This window comes from Ambystoma mexicanum, chromosome 3q, assembly GCF_040938575.1.
Source record: "Ambystoma mexicanum isolate Mex_15411 chromosome 3q, UKY_AmexF1_1, whole genome shotgun sequence".
Lineage (NCBI taxonomy): Eukaryota > Metazoa > Chordata > Amphibia > Caudata > Ambystomatidae > Ambystoma > Ambystoma mexicanum.
The window spans coordinates 363,205,136-363,232,518 of NC_090926.1; the positions used below are offsets into that span (position 1 = coordinate 363,205,136).

General features: G+C 43.5%; 1 long non-coding RNA gene across 1 annotated transcript in view; it reads left to right on the plus strand.

The window, feature by feature from the left end:
* Positions 1–8,934, plus strand: part of LOC138581864 (uncharacterized) — a 212,692-nt gene extending 203,758 nt beyond the window's left edge. Inside the window, exons 2-3 of the long non-coding RNA XR_011304833.1 lie at positions 4,197–4,322; positions 7,538–8,934. This is a non-coding gene — a long non-coding RNA (uncharacterized lncRNA). The remainder of the gene's footprint in view (positions 1–4,196; positions 4,323–7,537) is intronic.
* Positions 8,935–27,383: the final 18,449 nt, after the last annotated feature.

The window sequence follows — 27,383 nt, forward strand, 5'->3', positions numbered from 1 at the left end:
AGAGATATTGATATGAAGTTGGACAGTGCTTCACATTGGACAATAATTTCAGAGGCAACATACACAGAATAAATGGAGAGAGATAAGAAGCAGGTGTTGCCACAGGACAAAATGCCTATGCGAATGGAGAAGTTAAGATGTGTCTATTGGGGAAGTTTGAGTCGGAAATAAATTGTAGGAGAAGCCAAGCAGGGGTAGATGTTTTACCCAGGGCTCATCCCTTCTGGGATACTAGGTATCTGAATAGAAGCTGGTGTTAAGGAGCTTGTGAATTTAGTGGAAGTCAAGCACAAGTGGGCAAGCAAGTATACCTATGTTTTTTTTCAGAAGATTTGGGAGAATTAAGAGATTTTGTTCATCATTGAACTTGAGTCGAAGAAAATGCCAGCCTAGTGGTACACTAGGTAAGGCCGGTCCCACACCATATAAATGAAGGTCTTAAGCAGGAATGTCATATAATGTATATGTGATATAATGTTACAAACGTGTATTGAGTGCATTGAGAGCTCAGATGGCTTGCCCGGGTGGTCTTGATAGCCAAGATCAATGGCAAACTGAAGGTCTGCATAGACCTGAGAGATACGAACAGAAGAATTTGGTTTGGCCGGCATCCCTTGCCAAATATCTCTGAGGTGCAAACCACCATGGCAAGGTGAAAGTATTTCACAGTGATAGATCTATCAGCTGCTTATCACAGCATTTGATGTTCTTCATAATGCCTGAGGGACCCTACAAGTTTGTCAGGATGCCATTTGGCCTAGCTTCAGTGGGTGCAATATTTCAGAGAGTTATAGAGAAGGTGGTGGAACTATTGGAGAACACGTTGCTTTTCAAGATGTGTTGGTGTTTGATGCCACAAGGGACGAGCATGCTCAAGTACTGAAAGGCATGTTCGAAAGAATGAAGTTGGCGGGGCTCACAATTCAGCGAGAAACATGCAATATATACAAGGAGGAGCATAGTATTTAGTCCACACAATATCAGAGAAGGGAATAAATTGATGCACTTAAGCTAGCGCCTGCGCCTGAGGATAGAGAGCAGCTCAGGCCATTTCTGAGCTTGGCAGAATATTGCACAATTTTGTAAAAGACATTGATGTTAAGTCAGCAAAGCTGAGAGCTCTTCTCAGAAGAGAGAAAAGGTTAACTGGTTGGAGCAATCTGAAAGAGCTTTTGCCCAGATTAAGAAGGACATGACAGAGGCACTTTCAATAGGGAATTTCCAACCTGGTCTACGAACCACGTTGACTTTGAATGCAGTGGACTGGGTCTGGGATTTCATTGTCCTAGCTGTCAAAGGAAATTTTAGAATCATTAATCGTTTTTCATCCAAGCCTTTTTGGGGGGGGGGAGTAAATTGCTCTTTGGTCCAAAGGGAGGATTTGACGGTGTTCTGGGAAAATGTGTATTTCAAGTTTTTGTTGTGGGGTTGTCATTGTATTGTGAAGTTGGATAACATACCTCTTTTTCAGATGTTCCCAAGTGTGGGGTGGAGGAATTCCTCGCCCAAAATGTCTCGATGGTTGTTGGAGCTACAGCAATTTTATTTCCAAATATGGTGCCTTTCTGGAGGGAAGAATGCAGTGGCTGATTATCTGCCACGACTGCCTGTTTGGTGGGGGTGTGAGGGCACGATGAAAGGACATTGATGGGAGATGTGGTTGTGGGTAATATAAACAATGAGGCTGTCATATTGAGAAAATGGGAAGTGGCTGAAGAGAGTGATGACATATTATGTTGTGTCAAGGAATGGACTGTGAGTGGATGTGTTTGGAAGTGGAATTTGATTTATGGTTTGAAGTGAAGGATCTGCTGTTCACTATTGAAGGAAGGTTACGTCTCGTTTTAGCTTTCAAGGCCCTGCACACTTAAACTGGAATCAAAATATGGCTGAATAAAAATGGGTTCCTGTCACAAACAATAAACACCCATAGGGTTGTAAAACAGGGATGCCTACTAGAATCCCTATTGTTTAACCTATTCATATCAGATTTAAGAGAGGTGTTGAAGAATCAAAACTCATTTCCACCCAAGATCAATGGTAAACCACTAGGATGGATGTTATACGCCAATGACCTAGCCATCTTAGATCAAACCCCCATTGGCTTGCAAAGAAAATTAAACATACTGCAGGCATTGTGGAGCACAATGGGCTTACAATAAATGTAGCTAAATCCGAGATCTAAATTCTACAAAATCTAAAAAGAAAGAAAAAGAAGATTTTTTGATGGAAACTGGGGAGAGAATTGCTGAGCTGCATAGAAAAGAAAACATGATACCTGGTCATGTGTATAAACTATAGTGCGAATGATGCTTCTTGGGCTGCTGCCCTAAAGTCCAAGGTAAAGAGTCTTACTGCTTAGCGGAATTGCAATACATACAAAATTTGGTAAATTTTCATTAGTTCCATTTACAACTTTCTATAAGCAGAAAGTAGTCCCCATCCTACTTTACGGGGCTGAATGTGCATTGAGCTCTTCATGGTAACTCTGGATAACGTTTGAAAGCATATTGTGGAGAAGAATTTGGCACTTACTAAGGTTCCTTCCTACAGTTATCATCAGACATGAACTAGCATTGTTATCAATGAATGCATTTGTGACATGGAGATCCATATCCCTATTCAGGAAACTCATCATAGACTCGACACCCATACAGTTTGAGATATTTTAGATAGACAATAAAGATGAGGCTGAATGGATCCTAAAGGAGTGGATACAACAATGTAATGACATATTAGAGGAACTGGCAGTATCCATGTATACACTAAAAATAAACCCTGATCCAGTAAAGAAAAAGCTGTGGTCTCGAGACTGGATCAGAACCATCGAGCAGAAGCACAGGCTCTATGAGCATTTATTCAAAGAAACACAATCATTGAATGCACTGCCAAAGTACTCGGACAAATTCCCTAGTCCCTACCACCATAACCTATTCATGAGATTCTGCATGGATTTATTCCATACAAAGGAAATATTAAAGAGCTAAAGATGAAGCATCCATTAAGAGGAAAATGGTCAGCTATGCTGCAATATGACAGAAAACTTGAAACATTTGACTTTATTTTTCCCTAATTTGAGGGAGATGAGAACACATTACTTGTGTGCCTTTATAAGTGAAAGAGCACTCCTAGATGGAGAGGAAGGTGCTAACTCTTGTGTTGGGGTCATAATTCAAAATATATTTGTTGCCCTAACTAAATTTCTAGATGAAAGTTTAAAATTAATTACAAATAAGACATAAAGAGGGATGCCTTGTTTGCTAATTTTTAACAAAAGTCATACAATTTACCTATGATTTGTCTATCTGAAACATGGATGAATGCTTACCATTTTTGGAAAGGTTTGCAATGAACGAAATACAAATAAGAAAATACAAAAATAAAGCATTCCCTGTCCTCCCATTTATTGTTCTTTTCACATCACATGCACACTTTCATTTCATCCAAAGACAGAAAGATATAAAACGAAAAAATAATTGAGAGAAGGCTAGACTGGAGAGAATACCATTTACACCTCAAATAGACTTTTCACTCTTACTTTCTGTTAATACACCGGAAGGCAGGATGGGACAGAGGGCCTCCCAGAAAATAAGGATGCTCGAAATGTAGTTTGTAATTCATGGTAAATCCTAGGTTCTCGGCCTCCTGAGCAGAGGTTGGGCACCATTTTCCTGCTGGTTACCAAGTAAGTGAGTCTACGCAACTTCCCCCTCCTCCTCCCAAAATTCCATCTCCCTGTGCCACCCACCCGACCCCAAACCATGCCCTGCTTATTTGAAGTGGCCTGGTCGCTCACCGGCACCTGGAGAACCCAGTGTTCCGACACTTTCCTGCCGTTAAGATGGCTGCCATGGAAACAGAGATGGTACTGCATGTGGTTCCCTTCTTCCTTGATGATTGCGGCCATCTTGGTTTGTAGCTTTTCTCAACTTAAAAAAACCTACTGTCAACATAGTATGTTTGCTCGGATGCTTTAAACAATAAAAGCCCCTCCAGACAGGAGCATTTTCACAACAGATAATACCCCAGGGTTCACAACAATTAACACCCATTGCGGTATGTTGCTAAATTAGTTCTCCCTTCTCTCATTCATCATTTTTCTCCTACCAATAATGTTTTACTCGCCTGCTATTCACTATGATTTTTCACACTTTGCTTTATTCCAGTTCACTTTTCACTCTCCTTCTTACCTGCAGTTGTCCTGGTTCTGGTCTTTGCGATTTGCTGGGCTCCCTTCCACGTGGACCGCCTCTTCTTCAGCTTTGTTGTGGACTGGACAGAATCACTTGCCAATGTATTCAACCTCATCCATGTGGTCTCAGGTAAACAAAGATAAATGAAGCTGTGTTGATAGCCTAACAGGGTTGTTGCTTAGAAGGTTTATAAGGTGCTCTAATGGAAGGGTCATATTTGATGGATGCTGTGGTTTATGGCTGCAGAGTACTATCATTGTAGGTCATATGATGTGTGTATCTTTCTATAACCAAATACTAGATGGGAAGCAACAAAGTACTGTTCAATGAAGGGGAGTAGCCAAGACCCTATGTAGTATGATGTAAGTGTGTGGGACTTGCTGGAGTCCCAGATCATTGGCAGACAAGATGTTTTTTAACAGTGTAGTCATTTCCTTCAACAGAGGGAGAAACATCAAGGAGAGAGTTGTCCTGGTGTCCATTATTATTTTCCAGATTCTGAGTGCATAGTAGTAGAAGGATCTTTTAGCATTTTCCGTTTTGAATTTTGTTTTACTCAAGACTCATGACGTTAAGGCATCTTGTGTTGCGCTGGCTTCGGGAGATGGTAGGAAGGGGATTTGGTTGCCACTGCATTGTTTGTGATGCAAGCTATTTAAAGGTGCTTCTGGTTTGTAGTGACAGATGAATTGACATGATGTGGTGATATTTCCATTGCTTCTTTTATGCTGGATGGCTTAAAGTGGGGCCAGGAATGGTGCTGGGAAACCAGCAAAGAGAACATTTTCACGTTACTGGTGCAAATGGACAAGGGGTTGGATGATGGCCGTGAAATCTGAGAATGGTATGAAGTGTTTGATAGTATACAATGGTATGAGTATGCCCAGCCTATTTACGCCCTCTTGGAGATGTCACCTATGAAGGAGAGGCCATCATCAACAGTGGAACTGAGTAAATTAGTGCTGGCAATAAGCTGTGGGGGGTGGTTGAATCCATCAAGCGTCAAGTTTCTTAGCTAGTTCTGAACTTGCTAGTGCTTGAATGAGCTTCAAAGGACGATGAATTTGACCTTTGTGTAGTTTAGCATTTGGTTGGCACTTGACGCGCTAGTTTTTATAAGGGAAAGGCAGACTTTCAGATAGTGGTAGTCATCATTGACTTTCCGATAGATCTGTGTGTGGCATGCATGTTGGTTTAGCTTGAAGGTGTGATTAGCTAGATGTTCCTCTGGTAGGTCTATGAACAGATTGAAGGACTAGGGAGAGCATGGACCACCATGAGGCTCTGCATGCTATGCTTTGTTAAAGGAATCTGCAGGTTCCCATTTGGGCAAGTTGGTGGCATTTCGCCTGAAAGTACATGAACCAATTTCTTGATGCTTATATGCAAGACCAGAATGGTGAGGAGTATTATGTGGCTGGTCGTGTTGAAGATGGAATTGAAATATAGCAGAACAAGACTGAGATAGCCTATTTGTCAATGAACTTGAAAGAATTCATTATTACTTATGTAGTGATGGTCATAATGGTGTACCTGGGCCAATAGCTGGAGGAGCATTCTTGAAGGAGGTTTTGTAGTGTAATCCTTTCACGTAGCTGAGAGGCTACAGTTGGGTTCATGATTTACCTAATTAACAGGAGATTCATCATGTGGTTTTATTTAGCCTGCTTTGTGGTTCGTGTGTGGTGTTTTTCTTTTCAGAAGTGGAAGTGTCTAGATGGTCTTCAGTGCATATGAAGAGCTGCCTTGTGATAATGATGCGTTGAGTTGTGACTAGAGTGCTTCTCCTTTGACAGCTTTCACCTTGAGGTTGTGAAGGTTGTCTTCTTCATTGCAGATTGCTTTGACTGTGTAGCGATTGTTGCTCAGGACTTTCAGTTTAACTGTGCTGTACATGGACCATCTAGGAGAGCTCTATGGTAGGTATGGGTGTAGAGTGTGTGAATGGTTGCTGCTATTAAACAATAATAACTGGTCTTGTTTATGGTGTATAAAGAGAATTCATTGATGGTATGGTACTTTGCGAAGGATGAAGGGTTTGGCAGTTCTGATTGAGGTTTGACGCAGTGTATGATGGATCTAAAGATAACTCTGCTCTTGTTGGATGATGTAACACACGTAGCACAGTAGAAACAGGAATGCGCTGCAGTGATCAATTCTGTGCAGGTTGAAAAGAGGGGTTTCATGGTTGGTGTTACAGGTGGTCCACGGTATGCTACTAGTGTGACAAAGGGCTAGCTTGGTAGGGTACTAGAATGGTAAATTGATAAAATAGTACAGTGCTACAATCACTTCACTATATTGCACCATAATAGACTGGGAAACCATGAATTAACAGGTGGGAAGATGTAGGACACAGGATATTGAAGTTGATTTGTAGTAGGGCAAAATGGCACATGTTCAACTGTTGCTCTTGCCTCTTGGCCTGGCTTAGGTATAGGTAGTATGTTCCTTTTCAACATATTTAGGAGAGAATCCACAAAGAGGCCTCACCCAAAAACACTCTAGGTGAGCTTTACAAGCAACTAGAACAAAGGCTCTAAAACACGAGCATCTCATGAGAACATGAGAATATATTAGCACACAATATTGCACATGTTCAGAAATGATTTCCTGGTGGTTGAAGACTGAACTTTGGTCCAGGAACACTATTTCAATATGGGCCTAAGTGAGGACCTCTCTTTTAAGACAACAGACTGTTATTTATATTAATAGGCACACCTGTCAGTAAGTTGACATCATATTCTGAGTTCAGGAACACAAGTGGTTCTTTCTTCATTGAGAGACTCTGGTTTGAAGCCTACATTTGGATAACATTAGAAAATATGTTAAATTCTAGCATTTGGAGGGAAAAAAGATGCTCATGAAAGAAATTAAGTCTTCTCTCTACCACAAATGTATATAATGAGCAATCTAGTAGTTTACTTTGCAAAATGACAAGTTGAAGCTTCCTCTAGTACTATTTCTCCTTTCATCAGACAGCAGCCATTTTTGTTTGGGGCGCTCACACATGACTAGACCTGACATCCACTATATTTAAGTTGGTAGTCCATAATAGTATTCAGGAAAGGAGGAACCAATATTTGACTGACATCTAGGTATTGATATGCCGACTGTGATTGTAGCCTTCTGATACAAAGTTATGTAATGGTGACATTACGATGTATCTATGTGGAGCTTGGCTTCTCATGAGGTGACATCAGTGATGATGGAATGGCATGTAGACTGAGAATGATATAGTAAACCAGTAATAACTATTTGCCATTGTTCTTAAACATAGGTACTGTGGCTGTTAATGCTGTATGAGACACTATTGACCTCTTGCTCTCTCTATCTCCCTTAAGGTGTGTTTTTCTATCTGAGCTCTGCCGTGAACCCCCTCATCTACAACCTTCTCTCCAGGCGCTTCCGATCAGCCTTCATTACCTTTCTCCCTGCCAAATGCAGATGCTGTCCAAGGCAGCACCCCACCCGGGGGCTAACTCCCCAGAGGGGCGTCTCCATTCTGGGTGACCGGCCACTGGTTGATTGGACTGAAGAAGGCAGTCTACCGTACACTAACCGGGCCTCTGTCTGTAGCTCTCATCTGTCCACTGTGCTTTGACATCAGAGGTTACGAGTGAGGCTGGAACCACACACCTCAGTGGGAGGCAACCCAGTGGAAAATTAGCCATTGTCTCTTCACGGCAAGGCGCTATGTGAAGCCACCATTGTGTCTATCATCACTTCACCTGTTCTATCCACAATAAGAAGCCAGTAGAGCACATTTTGTACTTTAGAACATGCTCTTTGCAAATGGACAGTTCCCTATTTGTTATAGTTTCTTTTTCTTTTCTGTGTGTGATAAAATCCTTTCTGACCTGAAGAAGTACAAAGAGGAACAAAAGCGTCCTCACGATGGAGCCAAAATTTCAACACAACTTGGATCAGAGGTTTTAAAATTGTTAGGTAAAACAGACACAATATGAGTATATATATTGTTCACCTTAAGTAGTATTGACTGAGGGCAGGCTGTAATCTCCAGGAACTTGGGTCAGCACTGGAAGCTCTGACCCTCCCTTGAAGACCGGGAGAGGGGGGCGTGAGCCAAGGTGGATGGGTTGTTTTTGAGCACTCTCCTCACCGGTTGTGAGATATTATCCTCTCACAGGATCCAAGGAAACTTCGGGCTGGCTAAATGCCATGGTATGGCCTCCTTCCCTTAAAATGCTTTGATCTACACTTGTAGAGAGCTTCTGATATGTCGGGCATTGGGGCCATGGCTGACACGTGACAATGGTCAGGTCCTGAGGATCATTGTGAGCCCATTGCCATAAAAGAATTAAAGGAGCAGATGGAAGGATATCAATGTGTATGTTTGACAAACATGTTAATTTATGGGGTGAGTAGCAGGTAAGTGTCAAAGCTGATAACCTGGTTGTGCACTTTCTAGAGACAGAACTGACACTACATAAAAACACAAATGGAACATTAACTCTAGCCAGGATTAAGAGTGTATTGAAACCCATGCAGCAAATGATCTGAAGTCAATCTCCAGTAAAGTCTTTGCAGTCACTGAGAATAGCAAGAAGTGAAATTCAAATATAAATTATGGACTACTGAGTCGGGCCCAGAGTGCGACTCCATGGTAATATGTGGGGCTGTTGTAGCTGACCAGGAGTCAGACACCATTGAATATTTATCAGGTTTTGTTGGTCCATTGAGGCTAGACAGAAGCAAAAGTCCAATTAAATCCATAGAAAATGTGAGGTGTGTCAATGCATATGCTATTATCATCTATAAGACATCGAGGCTGAACAGAAGTGTGACTTCATTCAATTCAGTTCTATGAGTTAATTTACATCTGCCATGGGTGAGGCGTGATTAATATCTTATGTGTCTCTGGGTTCTTTGATTGGTGTGCAGAAGGAACAGGAACACTGTGTGAGAGGGAATGTGTCAGCTTATTTGTGGCAGTGTTTGGATCCACGAAGGGGCAGCTTTATTCTGTAGGACTAAGGGAGTGCTGGCCCTTCACGTTTGCCACCTTTGATTACACCACAGGATTTTAGCTAGGCATTTACAGACTTTGTGGTGTACCTCCCACTCACAATGCCCACGTATCTCTAGATTCAAGAAATAGAACAGGCTCTAGACACAATAAAAACCACTGCACACTTTCACAGTTATGAACTTTTATATTCAAACTCATCAGAAAGAACCTATAGACAATCAGACCAGTTCATATTTGGTATACATGGACATTTTTGAAGTAAGCACTTGCATTGGGCACATGTGAGAATAAAGAAAACACACTCTATGTTAAAAAGCACATTTGGTTTGAGTCAACGTAGCAATTCAACAGTGTGTTTCTAACCTGGGAAATCATAACTGACATTAATTTGTGATGAAAGCAATGCAAAGTGAGAACAGTTTCATCTCTTGATTATTCGCTTTAACTCATCTAATATTAGATTAGTAGCAAGAATGTGAGATTATGATCCCCTCTGCATGAACACCCCCAGCAAATATTTTGGATTTTGGCTACTTTACTTTGTTAATCCTTTGGTGCCATAAAGATTAAAGTGGTTCCGCCTTCAGTGTCCACTTTGACACCTTACCAATTAAAATACCCTGAGGAAGGTGGGCCTAATTGATTTTCAACCTATGTAGACTCACCCTGGGCTCACTGCCTTTCTGACTGATTGCCTCACCCTTGACTGCCAAGTCCTTCTTGCAGCCAAGTACAACTCTGCCCATTTCTGCCAGGACACTGCCCCAGATTTCGAATTATGGCCTTCAAATATTCTCCATCCCAGCTGAGGAACCTCACCAGAAACAGCTATGCAGGACAGCCCTCTCATTTCAGCCAGGCAGAGCCATCACCTCTTTCTCACCAGGAAGCTAGAACACCCCTCCGTACTCCGTCTTTTAATCCTCTCAGTGATAACCACCTCTTGCTATGCCTCTGTACATTTTATTTGCAATTTACCAGCCTCTTTTGTGATGTCTCCTCTGGCCACACCATGTGCCAGAACCTTCCAGTACCTATTGTGCCTCCTCTGATTCTGATCATGTAATTTCCTGCCCGCGACTTTAATGACCTTTGGACAGTATACTGCATAGCACAACCTCCCAATAATGTTGCATTTTGTATTTTATCCTTCCTTCCGCTTGTCCTGTTCTGCACAATGAACGTTTATCTTCAAGGACCATCACACTGTTAGACCCCACGTTGTGCTTTGCAAAGCACTGCTTTTCAGCTTTCAATCTTGCATTATTTTCTGAAACTGACAATGTTAGTGTGCCTACTGCTATGCCAGCATTTGTGTGGCCTGTGACCTAACATATCTAGCCCACTCTATTTTCCAATAATAAGTGTTAGGAGCCAATGTACTAAACTACACAGAGAATATACTAGACAAATCCTCTAGCTCATAACCTCTCCTGCAAATCACTGGTGGATTGGGGAAGGATGACACAGAGGGGTCACTGCCTTGGTATTCACAGTATTAGGGAGCATTTTAAACGTGAGACTGCAAAAGCATTATGAAAAAACGGTATATTTTGCAGAGACAATGAATGATGGAGCCACAGCTATATATTACACAAATATTGCATTATTTTGAGGTGCTATTGTGAGAACAGCAGTTGCTCTGTGTGCTCCATGGAGATTCATGGATTATAAAGGCAACACTGTGTACATGTATTGCTGTCAAATCACAAACAGCCTCTAATCTGAAGTTTAAAAAAAATGTTTTCCAAGAACGTCTTGTTCAATTGTTGGTAATAATGGTCAATGTTCAGGCTGTACTCTGTAGAAGGCAGTCAGGCATAATACATTTTAAGGCCGCAATATGTGCACTTTCTACTGGCCATTGGTGAATGAGAATTTCATCTTGGCAAGTTAGGAATTGTGTGCATGGAGACAGCTAGCAACCTGCCCATGTGCTCAGGCTCCGCAAGCGTCACATACTGTAGCCCACCATAGAGGACCAATTGTAGGGAATGTCAATGGATGGGGTTGGCTACTTATCATGCAATAGGTCCTGTCAGTCTCTGCTATTGTGCGATGTTGAGGTGCTGATGTATGGAATGGTGCCTGAATGTCCACGTGCAGCAGGAACTTGCAGTTGACCATGAAATTAAGTGAAGAAATAACAAATACTAGCCACCGAGGAATATCCCTATTAGTTAAGAATGCCTTGAATGTGGACTTGTGGGTTTGATTGGGGCATATGGAGCACTCTAGAGTGCGGCACATGAAGGAGGGTACAGATGATCCACCAGCATGGGAATGTGAAGCTAAGTTCTGGAAAGCAGAAGGACTTCCGCCACCAACCGCGGGCTCCTGACACTTACCCTGCATTGCCCACTGCCTGCCAACTGTAGGGTGGGAACTAAACAGGCATCTTTCAGATTTTGGCGGGGGCAGGGTTGCAGTGTTAATTTAGGTTGGTATGTAAGAGATGCAGGAAAGGCACTAAGGAGCATGGGAAGGGATGCCCCAAAGTCGGCCGGTACACTTTCAAAATGGACGGCTGTTTAGTGCCAATTTTATCAGCAATCGCAAAAAAGGCATTGTGAGAAATAAGTGATTTGCCTTGGATCAAATTAGATTGTGGAGTGGAGATGCTGCGGTTTCTGCACAGTTTTACTGGTTTGCGAGTTTGCTATTCAGCAGTAAACCTTACTAGTCAGGGCCTCATTATAAGTTTGCTGGTCCAGAAACAACAGTGCCGGTAAGCCTACAGGCACAGTTGTTTCCAGACTGGCAAACTACAAGTCTGCCTGCTGGAGCCGCTCTGTCCAACAGGTTTGACCCTGCCAGGCCACGGTAGGCAGACTTGTCACGGGAGCACTGGCACCGTTGTTAACGGTGATGGTGCTCCTGTGTCCCCATTCCCATAGAGTCGCCTAGGACTCTATGGGAATGGGAATTACGAAATTGCCGGCGTCTGACTTCCCGGCCATCGGACTTGGAATAGTCCAGTGGCACCAGGAAGTCAGTCACCAGTAATTCATTCGGAAACCAGTGGCAACCCAAAGGTAGCACTGGCAGGATTACCGCCAAACTAGGAATGAGGCCCAATGCCACAATATTTTGTGTTTTTATATAGAATGTGTTTATTATTAATGCCACTGTTTTATGCACTACCAATGTTTCCACATAAATGCGTCGTGGCACAAAAAGATAAGAAAATGTGTCCACAATCGTGTGATTTTGGTGGTGGGAGGAAGTCGGGATTGCAACCCATGGGCCTGATTCATAGGGTGCTCTCCAGTGGGATTGCGCCAATATAAAATGCTTCTCTGAATCAGGCCCCATGTCTCAGTTTTACATAAGAATACTTAGCTACAGTTGGGGGGTACAGCAAGCAAACTTAATGCCCACCCTTCTACCCAAATATATCCATTGTGCATTGGGTAATGGTTGGTGCTGGGGCTACATCTGAACATTACTTTTGAGATTGTCATGTGCTTGACTTTATTGATTTGCAAGTGGCTTATGACTTGAACATGTGCTCCCTGCATTTACACAAGCTTGAAAGTGGATAGTGTCTTAAAAATACAGGACTTACAGAAACATTTGACAAAATTAAATATTTGCAAAACATGGGATAATAAATTGCATACAAACTGAATAGCTGTAAGCGGACCTACAATAATGTAAAAAAGGAAAGTCAAACACAAAATACAGGAGAAACTCACTGCTAATTTCTGCATGAGCCATTACAGCTACAACACAAAGGGTAATGATACAACTCGGACTAGTCTCTAGCTGTGCTGGTGACTAAGTATCCTTATGGCAAACAAGAGTCAATGGTGACTACTCCCACAATAAGCCATCTTGGTATCATGCCAAGGCAACAGAAGCTTAAGGTCCAGATATTGATATTGATTGTTATTGATATTGTATTTCTATTTCGCTCGTACACAAGTGTTTCAGAGCGCGACAAGGCAAGGGAGGGGAACATGGGATAACAAAACAACGATCTTACTTGGCCCAGTGACATTGAGAACGTGCAAGTATATGGGAGAGGGGAAGGGAAAAGTGCATGGAATGGGGAGAAGTGGAGAGTGCATAATAAATGATAAGAAATAAAATAATAAAGGCAACAAACAGTGGTAGTGCAGCCATCAAATGGCAAGTGCTGGGTTTAAGGCAGCAGACAGGGTAGGTCTATAAGTGTAGGAAGAAAAAAGAGGGGGTACTGTATGGGTAGAGATACAGACCCCGGTGGAAGCGGTGGCCTGGAGGCAGTGCGGGATGGTGGCAGGGTGAGCAGATACCTGAGCCCAAATTACATAGGGTGGCCAGGTGCATGGTGCCAAGAGAGAACAGATCAGCAGGGGAGAGGGGTAGCAAAGGCAGAAGCAAAGAGGAAGGTCTTGAGGTGCTTCCGGAACTGGAGATGGTTCTCCTCAAGTTTTAGAGTGGCAGAGAGGCTGTTCCAGAGAGAGGCCCCAGCCGAAGACTGAGATCTAACCCCAGCTCGTTTCTTTGAAATACGACTGATCCTGAGGGAGTCGGAGGTAGAGGAGCGAAGAGCTCGAGACGGAGGTATTTGGGATAGCTGCTGGTATTTTGAAGCTGGAGGTGTTCACTGTGTGGAAGCCATTGCAAAAACGAGCACTCATTTCTGTGGTTTTAAGAACTTTGTGGGACTTTGCAGTTATACCTCAACATGTTAGTGAATGGGTCCAAAATAATGTATGAAACAACAACTCCATAAACGCATGGTTTGTCGGAAATGCTCTAAGGATTTTCTATGGACATAAACAAATCTCACAACTCTGCAACCTCATGGTTCAAGTTAAAAGAAAAGCGTTGTGTAGATGCTCACTTCGGATAATACTTTGATGCAAAAGAAAGAGCTGCTTCTCAGTGCTATGGGTTAGCAAAAGGGGCCTCATTGCCATAAATCAACTCCTTCTTGGTAACGTCAAAAATCAAGGTGTAACACCCCACACAAACTCAGTGTCCAAGTGGCTGGGGCTATTGCACGGAATCATCTTCTGCTTGCTAATGGAAAGCATAAAGGTGTGAGTCCCCAGAAATGCAGTGTAAAGCAGCTGGGTCTTGCAAGAAAACAATTGGCAATTGATACAATCACACTGCACCCAACACTCCAAACTTTGCTGCATAGATGCAGATGTATTTATTCTTCCACAGGTCAGCCTGACACGTGTTTCGAGCAAAACAAAGCTCTTCCTCAAAGGCTGATTACACAACAAAAAACCCTTATATGATTCATAATTTTTATCATTTGATTTATATATCAAAACAAATGTGTACCATGCCAAAGGGTAACAAACAGAGGATGTCATGTGATTATATACATACACAAAATATGTCAAGATATAATCATTAAGTGTAAAAAAACTAGTAATTACAGTGGATATTGGGTGCGATCCAATTCAAAAAAGGAAAAGTACAGTGAAATAGAACAAACAATTGAGAAAAGATAAAAAGAGACAAAGGCACACAATTAGTATTGACCTCTTATTAAACGAACCAACTATTGTAACATTGTGTGATCTTAGAAAACGGTGTGCCACATAGCCCAAAACACCATGGGGATAAATGGAAAATTAAAGGGTTACCTCGAATTTGTTTTGATTGGACACCAAACCTTAAATTAAAATTCAAAACGTCATACTGTCAATTACATAGCAGATGCATGTCCACGTACTACACAGTTTTGTTGCGCTCATTGCATTTGAAAACCTGCGTCAAACTAAATGCCAAACCCCTTACCATTGAATAAGAAAGCTAAATGGCCAGAAAAGAATCAATTTCATAGGCCTACAGGAAAGAAAGAAATGGGGACTATGCACTTAGAGGTAAATAGACAATTAGTCAACATGGTCATCCTCGTCAATTCCAAATTAAAAATAGTAAAATTAAGGTTAATAAACCATACCTTCAATAAGACTGCACCTTCACATCTCAACAAATATACTGCTTTAGTTCATTCCAAATAATCCACGTCATAATGCAATTGTTGGAACCGGACCATCCGCATTGTATATCCAATGTAAAGTAACCACATGCAGCCGCAGACGTATGAGAAGAGAAAAAGAAAACAAAACCAATCCCATTGGGAAGCACTGAGTTAATTGCTCTATAATTGCGATCTGTCATCCTTCAAGAACAGGTCCATCAGACCCTAGGGGTCGTGACAAAAATACAACGTTAAACAGTATATCCAGCCTTTCGGCAAGTGCACGGCTTTCAGGAGAAGTCGCGAGGTACTCTCCAACCTGTATTAGTAAGATATGAAATAGCTAGAGCATTCAACTACTAAAAAGCCTAGTGCCAAGTAAAGCCTGCCATCTTGGTGGAACATTAGCTGGCCATTGGAAGCAATGCAGTTATGTATTCCGTCTATACTGGATCTAGTTCTAATTAAATAAAAAGCTAATTGTCTGTGCTACCAGTCTCAACATGGCATATACCAGCACCCTTGCCAATTAGTGGCCACGACAACATTAGTCGATTATCAACGTTATGATAGTTACCCGAGAGCTGCGGAAGTGAGTGAATACTACAGTTATACATTGTCCCCATTTTGCAGGGTCAATGAAGCACACCGCCCAGCATATTGCTAGTCATTTGCAATTCTCAGCTAATAGAACATGTACAAACACATCCTTGTGATATGATAAATTATTGCTGCACATTTGTTCAAAATATATAAAAGGCATTGGAATAACCCAACTGCTGATATAAGCGACAGTTAGACCTGCGCATATTTGAATTTATAATGCACTAGGCAGTTCATTTTGATGCTGATGATCTCCATCTCAGAGACATTGCATTATAAGCAAAAAATGCTAACAAAGCACTTCGCAAACACATAAATGGCTGTGCACATTCACAAGTGATCGGATAATATTTCGATCTATTACATCTTCTCACACATTCAGAAGTGAAATGGATGAAAAATTAATGATATAGATAGCAATGCGTTTCGCAAACAATGAAACAGTGTGTGAGCCCATTGTATCTTCTCACACAATCAGGGGCAAGTTGAATAGACATTGATAAATAATTATAATTTAAATTGATAGATTGTACTCTTATTGTGTTAGCCATAATGAAAATCAAATTAACATTTTATAAAAATACAGAAAATTCATGGTCTGTGTTCAGACCTTGAGTAACAGTCCTGTACTGGCAAATGAGTCTCGCTTCTAATTGTCATAGTTTTAATTCCAAATTGTCACCTTTTTGGGGTAAAGTAACCTGTACAATGCCTGCAAATTTAATGTCCTGTTTATTATCCATCTCATAGTCAGTTTGCCAGTGTATAGCTAATGGAAATGTTGCTTCTTGATTAGAGATTGTTGAGAGATGCTCTCTAATCCTGACCTAGAGTGGCCTGATTGTGCTTCAGAAAAATGTCGTCCACACACACAAATAATGCAATAAACTACATGCTCAAATTACAGTTAATGAATGAATTGATGTAATGTTTGCCTAAAACTCCAAAGTCCAAAGATGTACATTCCAAGACATATGTACACATAGTACAGCACCCACATGTGTGGAATCCTTTCTTCTGTCCCTACGATAGCCATATTTGGCTGCTAACTTGGTTAGACATAAACGAGGGACAGAGTATGTTTTTCAAGGTTGGTGCTTTGCTATATATGATGCTCGGGTTAGGGTCAAGTAATTTAGTTAAATCGCTGGGTTCTGCTGGGCCACTTGCGAAGTTTGCGAATCACAAACTGTCTAAACAAGAGAGAACACTTTGGGGCATAGGAAAACTAGGTTAGAAAAACCGTAACCCTGCCCCCAAAATATACCTACCAGTCCAACAGCAATACACAAGCTTGTTTCATACACAGGCAACTCTCTCAGGCCTGCCATATGAACAAATAAAATCCAAGATGACTGGCAGAGTTGAAATAGGCTTAGGCCTCACACTTGGGGAATGATGGGGACGGTAGATTGGTGGAAGGAGACGTGGAAGAGGCTCTTCAGGTGGTGGCAGTGGAGAGCATGAGAAGGAGATGGGTGCTGAAAGGGAGGAGGTGATAACAAAATGGGGCAGAGTGAACAGAAGGAAGTGCTGCTCGCATGGGAGGTGGTAACACCAGGAGTTATAAGTGAAAGGAGGTTGGCAGTGGGAACAAGAGAGGTGCCAGCATTTAGAGAGAAGGACACACAGTTGGAGGTGGTGGCAATAAAGGAGGTTGTAACATCAAAGGCATGAGTGAAAGGGTGTTAATGGTAGCAACGAGGTGGGAGCACCATGTAGCAGGGACGCCATCTGCACATCAAGCACAATACAGGCGTACATGGGCAAGACTGCCCACAGAATGCCCACACGTATCACCATTTAATCACTTCTGATCTGTCTGCCCTGAAACCCGTTAGTCCTGACATTCATGGACCTTCCAGGGATTGTGTCAAAGGATGGATGGATGGTAGGTGCAAGAAGACAGAGAGGTGGGTTATAGGGTAAGGCACAGAACAGTGTTCCCACCTCACCTTACTACAATGAAACCCAAAATAAACACAGTGTTTGTACACACAAAAAGACACAAAATACACATCTTATCCCAAGCCACCCACAAACGTTGCTATTCTTTTACTTGCTGCGTCCACCCGGAAGGCAAACGTTGTGGTCACCATCTCCTAATAGCATTTTAAGCACATTGTAATTTCTCATTTTCGCAAGAATATTTATGAGAACTCCTCGATTCGGTGCAAAAGAAAAAGGCGGGTTTTCATTTTGGTGCTTTGCCCCATGGTAGATGTAAATACAAGTCTTTGCTGCTGGCACACCTCTGCCAAATTTAAAAATAAACTTCTGGACTGATGTGCACCAAACAACCAAAAGCAACTTCTGCACCACGTATGCTCAAATGTGAGGCAAACTCTGTTCAGCAGCTTCAATGGATGGTTGTTTTCCATTTCCGCAGACCAAAGTAAAAAACAAATAAAAAAACATTCCGGCAACGTTTTTTAATTTGTATTTTTTTTTTTATTTTTTTTTTAGGGGGACTCGGCATACAAAATATCTTGTAAAATTTCAAACAGATTCATCAAACGAGTCAAACCAGCAATAGAATATTTGCGAGGTCTGTGGATCTTAGGTTTCAGCTCAATTATGGGCCGATGACTGGATGGCTGTCCAGGCAGCAAATTCCATAATGGTGCTGTGTTCCCCCAGCATTTCAAGCCCCATAAGTTTATTTTGAGAGTCATCAAAAATGGCCCAGGAGTAGTGGGGCTTACCTCTTAAGTTCCAGTGATAAAGAAAACATTGCCATGTTTAACTCTACTAATGTTCACATGTGCTTTTTGAAAACCCCACACATTTGTGACAGGGGCTATAATCAGGAGGCAAGACTCGACCAAGAGAAGTGTTTGCAGTGTCTGAAGTTAAACGTTTGCTGAAGCAGGTGAAGGGAAGGAAGAATATGAAGGACAAGATGGGAGATAAGACACAGGATATGGTGAGATCAGAAGGAGGACAGGTCCAGAGCATGAGGTGACAGGTCCAGGAGGAGGAGGTGAAATCCCAGTGCAAGGAAAAGGTGCAGACAGCAGGGCTCAGGAGTGATAAAGGAGTGATACAGGAGTGATACAGAAGTCATAATAACAAGGAATAGAGTGGCACTGGCTGGAAAGTGAAGACTAAGAAGGTGCAAATATGAGGGTAAGGAAGTGCAGGGCTTAGTCACCCAGAATAAGAAAGTTCCGGTGGGCAAAGTCAGCCCCAGGTATAAACAATTGGTGTGAGGAGGAACAACAGGGGAACAAAGAGGTTATGGTCAGTTCAGAGAGGTCAAGTGGAAGAGGTCTGGGGTAAGCTCAGCCTCATGACTGAAAACCATGAGACTAGGATCTATGCCCATCCATGAGACTATGATCTATGCTTAGTTCAGGGGTATGGGACCCCTGAAAGTGTGCAGATAAGTATCAAAGAAAAGGGATCAGTGACCCTGTGAGCATCCAACGCCGGAGGTCCAGCTAGCCGCACCTGGCAGGAGAGATCATTTTTCAGGAAGACCACCCTGATTATTATTATTATTATCATTATTACTTCTGGGGAGTTACAATGCAGATGGCCCTTACTTAATCATAACCCCAAATAAACGTACTAAACCAACAACACCTGATCTTGTTTATCTCAGCTGTCCTACGTGACACTGACTACAAATTAGTAATTCCTTTCCTGCCTTGCACCAAGACTGCCTCTACTCATGAGAAACAGGGTGCCAACCATCTCACTGCTTCTAATCCCACCCCCCAAAACAACAATAAACCAGCATCATCTGAACGTATCATCCTCTGCAGCATCTGGCAATGTCCAGCCGTTGTCAACAATGTCCATTCATAGGCAACATATCGCACATCTAAACCCCGCAATGCCTGTCCACAGAAAACAACATGCAGCCACCTTGACATCATGCACCACAATCTCCAACCAAGACCAATGGTGTCCAAGCACAGCGAACAATTATATTTATTTATAGTTGATGTATAACATGCCCTCAGTGAAACACAGTCACTTAGAGGAGCCACAAGTAGCAGGGAAGGGAAAGAAACATCTTTACAGTCTTGTCACATTCAGATCCGTTCAGTGCCAGGGTGAGGGAGGGGGAGGAGAGCAGGGCGTAAATAGGTACAACAGGGACAACCTGCAGCAAAACACAGTTAAAAGCAAGGACAGGGATAAGTGCAGGGTGCATGCAGGGACCCATGGTTACAGGCCAGGGCAAGTGCAAGGTACACGTAGATACCACAAACATTCAGCACAAGTGCAGAAGAAGAGCCTCAGGGTGGAAAGTGCTGATGTAGTAGGAGACAGAACAATAACTGCCGGAGCCCAGAGAACGAAGAAGAGCAGTGAATGAAATTCCTGGAAGGCCTGGCATCACCCACAAAGGAGATAGCAAGCACAGGGAAGTCAAGGGGCAGGCAAATTCAAAGATTTTTCTCCACTCCAGTGATCGTATAGGCCATTTAATTCTCTTGTGACGTTAATGCCCAGGTACCAAAATGTCTCCAGGCTGACTTTCATGCCCGGAAATGAGAATCGCCCCTCCTCTCTGTCCCTGCTTTTATCCAATGGTGAAAGAAGCAATTTACACATGTTTATTTTGAACCCTGCCATACGACCATATTCCTCAATCACACCTATTGCGGCTGTGACCAGGGTCAGCGGGTTCACTACATAGAGGAGCATGTCGTCTGCATACAGGCCCAATTTGTAAGTCTTCCTGCCCACCACGAACACCACCAACTGAGAGTCCCATCTCAGTCTATGCGCTAGGGGATCCTGTGAGAGCACAAAAAGAGCAGGGGAAAGTGGGCAACCCTGCCTCATCTCCCTACCTAGGTTAAACCACCTCGAGTATCCCCCAGTCACCGAAACACAAGCCCTCTTGGAGGAGTTAATTGCCATAATACCAAGTGGAAATCTCTTGTCCAGCCCTATTTTACTTAATTGGCCAGCTCTAGGAAATCCCATTCCATCTTGTCAAAAGCCTTCTACGCATCCACAGAGAGAAGAGTAGGGTCCCCCTGCATCCCTTGTGCCTCATTTATCAAATGCAGTGTCTTTCTCATGGTGGGTGCTCCCCGACGCCCAACCACAAATCCCACAAACCAATTTCGGTAAATGAACCTAACACCTTGCCAGTAGCATAGATCTTGGCGTCTATGTTTAGAAGTGAAATTGGACGATAGGAGTCACAGGATCTAGGTTCCCTGCCCTCCTTAGGTACCACCATAATGAAGGCCTGGACAAAAGAGTCTGTGCTCTCCCCGTCTCCACAATATCATCCTAGAGTAACGTCAAGAAGGGGAGCAGGACCGCCAAGAATGATTTATAGAAGCCCGGAGTGAAACAGTTATCACCCGGTGCCTTCCCAAGCCGGAGGCACACTATAGCATTGTGAATTTACTCCCCTGTAATTGGGGCATCCAAGGCCCCCGATTCGACATACAATAGAGAAGGGAGGTGGGTCCCTTCAAGGAATTCATTAACCTCCCCCATGGAAGCCTTCCCCTCACTCCTGTATAGAAACTTGTAGAACAAGGCAAATTCTTCCTGAATCCCTTCTGCTGTGCCCACTCTTGTCCCACTCCCTCAACCTCTGTGAGCTATCTGTCAGCACATTGTCCCCGTAATCTTGTAGGCAGAAGAGCATCAGCCTTATCTCCTTTCTCATAACATTTCTGTTTAAGAAACTGTAGATTGTGGACTATCTTCTCCTGTTCCAGAACTTTTAACTCCTCTCTCAGGCACCTAGCTTCCAAAATACGGCCCTCCCTATCTGTGGTTGACGACTGAGTGAGCCTTTCCAGGGATCCCATTTTTTCCGTTAGCCCTTACTCTATGAGCATACATTCCCTTGTCTTGCGGGCACCCTCAGCAATCAAAAATCCCCCCCATGTGGCCTTCGTCGCATCTCATAGGATTCCCTTTCTCACCTCAACCATATCATTGATGGTGAAAAATTCTCTAATTCTATTCTTCATTTCTTCTTTAAACACTGGGTACTTCCAAAACGTTTCATTACAACTCCACTTGGAGTTTATGGGGCACAATTAATGTCTACAGACACCATGTTGTGGTCTGTCCATGATATCTGGTGAATCCCTGAGTCCCTCACCACTTCCCATAGGTCCCTTGATATATACAGGTAATCAAATTCTCATGAGAGTACCATGAGGAGCGGAGTAAAAAGTGAATCCCTTTGCCTCTAGGCGAAAGTTCTGCCATATGTCCCTCAGCCCATAGAGCGCCATTGCCATTCTAAGCTCTAAATCTCCCTGTTTCTGAGATTACCATTCTCCTTCATGTCTGGCCTGACTGTCAAGATTCACCTCCATCCAGACATTGAAATCACCACCAACCAGATATAAGATGTCCCTACCCCTCTCCCATTACTTTCTTTAAGGTGCTTTGCAGTTATCTCTTCTAACCTCGGTTTGGGGCATAGATTGTTGCAAACCCTTATTTTCTTGACCAGGCCCGAGATCAACCTCTGCGTCCGTATCTTTGTCACTTATATCCGGAGCCCTCTATGGACCAGAATCCATACTCCTGCCTTTCTAGTAATTCCTGACCCCCAACATTCACACCCAATAAGGCCACAGGGGATCTTACGTCCATCACCCCTCTGATATCTAGTCTCCTGTAAGAATAAGGCATCAATCCCTGACCTCTTAAACGCTGTGGCAACCACAGACCTCTTTTTGGGGGAGTTGAGCCCCTTAACATTCAGTGTACATACAGAAAGACTGTCACCTCTCACAGCTCCACCTATCGCAGCCATAACCAAGTCCTGTTCACAGAGTGAATGTGCAAAGAAAAAGTGAGCCCCCTCAGCTCTAAAAGCTCAATTCCACAGGTGAACATACCAAGAGCCATCGCATTGAACCTAACACCCTGCACCCGCCTCCCCACTCCTTCTTCCCTCTCCCACCTACCTTACAGCACTCAGTCCCTTCCGGTTACCATCATTAGGTGAGTCCGTAACACCAAACATGCCTGAAACCCAGGCCTCACCTCTGTGCTCCTCAAGCTTGGGAGCTCCCACCCCAGCTCTTCAAACATCAACAAAACAGTACCAGCCAAACACCTTTAAACAATTCTTAAACCCAAAGCAAACCTTAGAGCAGGTTTGCACCCCATAAAATACAGACTATGCCTGCCCCTTTCCTCTGACATGCCCCAGGAGTTTACAATGTACATAGAGTTCCTATAGGCAACCTCAGTGCAACCTCAAGAAATATGTTCAGGATGGGTTGGGAGAGGACGTGTTGGGCTTGATACATTTCCTGGAGCCTGGGATTTTTCTCCTTTTTGGGCCCATTAATGCACCATCTTCTGTCTCCTTCATTCTCCCCCTGGGGTCCTGGGGCAAGATCTTCCTCGCCGAGTAGCTCCCTTGTGATTCTATTTATTTATTCCTCCCTCACGAGCCTGTACTTCTGCACATCCACCTCAAAGGAGATTGAAAATGGGAATCCCCATCTGTAACATACACCTTTCCCATTCAACCACTTTCTCAGGGGTAAGCACAGCCGCTTCTTTGTGAGGGTGAGGGAGGACAGGTCCTAGAAGACAGTATTTTTTGCCATTCTTGCCAACACCGGTCCCCTGACCTTCACCTTATCCAAGATCTTGAGCCTGTCTGGGTAGTTGTGTAAGCATGCCAGAACAGATCTCGGAGCTCCAGACTGACCTCCGGCCCTATGGATCCTTTCAATTTTCATTTTGTCAATTGAGTCATCCTGAAAGAGGAGTTTTGTGATTTCATGTATTACTCTGAGATCCCTTGTGGTCTCCCCATCCTTTTCCGGTACCCCAAAGAACCAGAGGTTTTTTTCTCTTCTTGTGATTCTCAAAATCATCCATCTTTAACACCATCTCAGCTTCCCTTCTCTCTAGGACGCCCATACTTACGTCCCTTTAGGTATTCAGGGAAGATTGGTTGTGTTCTACCTCTTGTAACCTCTTTTCCATTTTATCGAGTCTAATGTTGATCTTGTCAACTTTTCCACCAATGTCAGCCCTCATGCCCCGGATTTCCTCCATTAGCGAGGCAATGTCCTTCTTCGTTGCCATCAAGTCCTCACCTCTTGCTGCCATTGCCTTCTCTTTGTTGTTATATACGCATTTATTCCTGCCAAGGTATGCAAATTCAGCCAACCGAGATCTGGGTTCATTACAACACTGTACCTAAGTGGAGCACCACCCTGGAGCAGGCCCCTCCTAGGACTCAATTACCTGTGTTAGGGGGACCAATGAGAAGAGGGTGGCAGCAATGTACCCTGCGTCCTTGGAGAACGTAGTAGCTGGAGATGAGTTTCTATTGTGTCCACAGATGGTCCTCAGGGCCTTTTGTGGTATGCTGGGCTGAACAAGTGTTTAGAAGAATGTCCACACCCTTTGGAATCCACCAGACCCCTTCCCCAGGGGTCTTATGTCCTCTGTTTGCAGAAGGCAGGCACACACCCTGAGTTTGGGGGCCACACACCTTCACTACGACCCTCTGCCTATTGCAGGCCCAGTTGGCCATTATCACACTTTTCAGGGATTCCTCTGAGTTCCTTCTCCCCAGTCTACTGCTGCCTAACCTTCAGGGTTGTAATAAGGCAAAGAGCATAGGAAAAACATTACTGTGACTGCTATTTCACCTGGGCCCCCGTGTCTAGGCCCCGCAGCGCAGGCACATACCCCAGTCCTGGGGGTCTCACCTTCAGTTCAACCCTTCCTCCGGACTTGCTGTTCTGTGTGGGCCACATCCCCCAGTCGGAATCCATGATCAGGGGGAGTCACTGCTATTGGGTGCTCCATTTCCCTCCTCTAAATCCACAGCAACTATTATGGGGCGACAAGGCAGGCACATGCTCCTAATGAGTGGGCCCTCACCTTCCAGACAGCGCTCTCCAGACCCCAGAAGGCAGCCTCTTCAGTCACCAGAGCTCAGGCACATCCACTCCAGGCTGGGCTTCTGGCACCGGGAGTCGCTGGGTGCCACGGCTCCACCTCTCCACCGCCCCAGCAGACTGACTGCATCTCCTAATTTCAGTGCCCAGGCCAGGCTGCCAATGGACTGTGTTGCTCCTCCAGGAGTCTCCCAGGTGCGGCCAGGACCATCCAGCATGGCCGCACCATGGGGGAGCGGGGACACCATTGAAGCCCCAGTACGTTAGAGGGGCACACAGGCTTCCCTCCAAACTTCTAATACCCTCTATTGTGAGAGGGAGTGGGAGTTGGAACACCCGCTTCAATGTCAGGACGTAATGGCTCACCCTCCGATTTCTCCCCGCTGGTCCTAGTGTAGGCACCAGCACTCAGGGCCTTCACTATGCACTTTTGCGTTCCCTGTTTTCAAACAGAGTGCTGGTTCTTCGTATCTACTGAACTGATTTCCTAAGGACTTTGGTCTATCAGAAGCCTTTCGGTTCAGCCGTCCTTCTCTGTCGCTGTATCACCACCTTGGGGGCCATAAGTGGGGGCGCATTTACTTTTTAGGGCCCTGGGTGATAGAGGAACCGGTCAGGAGTCCTACATTCATGCGCTCCCTGGTTGCTTCCCCTCAAGGTGGTGTAACTCTGGATAATCCACAATTTTTTAAAAGAAGCTGTGTTTTTATCTGTGGCTCAAAAGGCCCTGATCAAATATATTTTATCTATCAATAATAAAAGCTTATCTACCTGTGTATCCCTCTTTGCTTAGTATCATCTTTACGTTTTCATTTTCTCTATCTCTTTTTGTCACTTTCACTCTCACAATCAAGTCCATCAGTTGTCAAAATGCTGTTTTATGTTGAGCTGTGGTGGTGTGCAACAGAAGCAGCAACTGGGGAAGCTTCAATTCACTTTAGAAACCCTGCATCTCAAGATGTGGTTGGTGTGCCAAAGTCCTCCATGGATGATTCACAAGGCAAAGAACAATGGTCTTACGTCGTTATTATAAACTATAAAGTACATCATTTTTCTGCGTCCAAATAGACACATCTTTGTTAACCACATCTGGGGAATGTAAGTGGAAAATGGTTATGAGATATGATGTTATTAATGAAAAGTGCTTTTGTACAGATAAGCTCCGCCATTTTGGTGGCTTTATTGCACGCAGCCCTTCAAGAAAAGAGCCGGGTGTTGGTGAGTTAGTGGTTTTGTGTAGGAGGCAGATGTGAAACCGAAAGTATTGGGTGCAGGTCATACATGCCAGAGTATTCCTTTGTGGTACAGTTCTATATAGTTATAGCCATAAGGCTAGGGGATATGTTTAATCTGGAGAGGAGGACCACAAATGTATTGAGTGAGAGGGCTGGGATATGGGCATAGCTGCTGTATTGGGAAGGGTGTGATAGAGCTTTAAACGTGGCCGACCATGCTATAACCATGAACATCTGTATTTATATTCATGCAGTGACAATATGCACAAAGCGCATGTCTGTGGACATAGTATAAAGGCGTTAGTAGAGAGGTAACTTGGTTAGTTGGGTTCCCTACGATTCCTGTCACTTCTTCAGCAGCTTGAATTCCATTCTGGTGTTGAACTGTAACAGAAGTGTGTTATCTATTGGTCGAGGAGTTCTTACTTGCCTTTATTTTATTTTATGATGATTGTGGGGTTGTGTTGGTGTTTTAAAACTAATCAATAAGAGATAGGCAGAGTGATCCATCGCAGGCCATGTGCCTATGTGTATTGATCTAAGCATGGCTAGGTACACCCAACACAAGCAGGCTTTCTCATTTCACATATTGGTTGAGCACTTTGTGCACTCACCGTACAACCACAGAATCTATACAAATGCTATTTAACCAACCTACTAAGAACTGCCAAAGTAACCTTTGACCCTCACTCCATCCACATTGAACGCTACCTGTTGTTCAAACCAAAGAAATAAAGAAAACATACATTCTAGCAGAAACAAGCACTACCACATTTTGTAACTACTCTTATCAATTGCCAACACATGTTGCTTGCTTCCAATTCCCCTGAGCCATTCCATCCAACCGCTACTTATTTTCCTACCAATGTCCAAACTTGGAAGACCTTCGCCATAGGGAAACGTTGTAGTGCTAAGTGACAACTGGTTTTAATTTACATAGTAAAATGCTTACATCTAAAATTCAAGTGTAAACACCCCCATGCACAATCAATATTTTTCTGAGTGACCCTAATCCGGAGCAGTAGTAACAGATTGATGTCATAGATGCACATACAAGGACTGGCACTCCCATCTAGTCTACTAAATTATCATATCTGCTTGCAAAATTTAACATTCTGCTATTCTCCTGATCCCTCTTTGCTCTTGTGCTTCGATCAGTATACCTTGCTTCTTGCTCGGGCTTCTCTAACTCTTGTGTAGACTGTGTTGCATCTGCTCCTGCTGTAAGGACGGTCTTCTACTAGTGACACTTTATAAAGATATGGGGCGGCATCCATTGATGGCCATTAATGTCTAACCCCAACCAAAAGCAGACATTCCCCATCAGCTACTTTAATTTATTTTATAATGTGTGTATGATGATTGTGTTTATCTGTACTCTGAGTGTGCAGTATGTTTTTGTGGTTATGTTAGGCCAGAAAACCTGTTATAATGTCTGTGAGACTATGAAACCTTCGTTCGAATGCTAGTTTCCCAATTTGACCTGATCTTTGTCTCCGGATAATAAAATCAAAGCAAAACGTTGAGGGATTCAACTGATGTCAA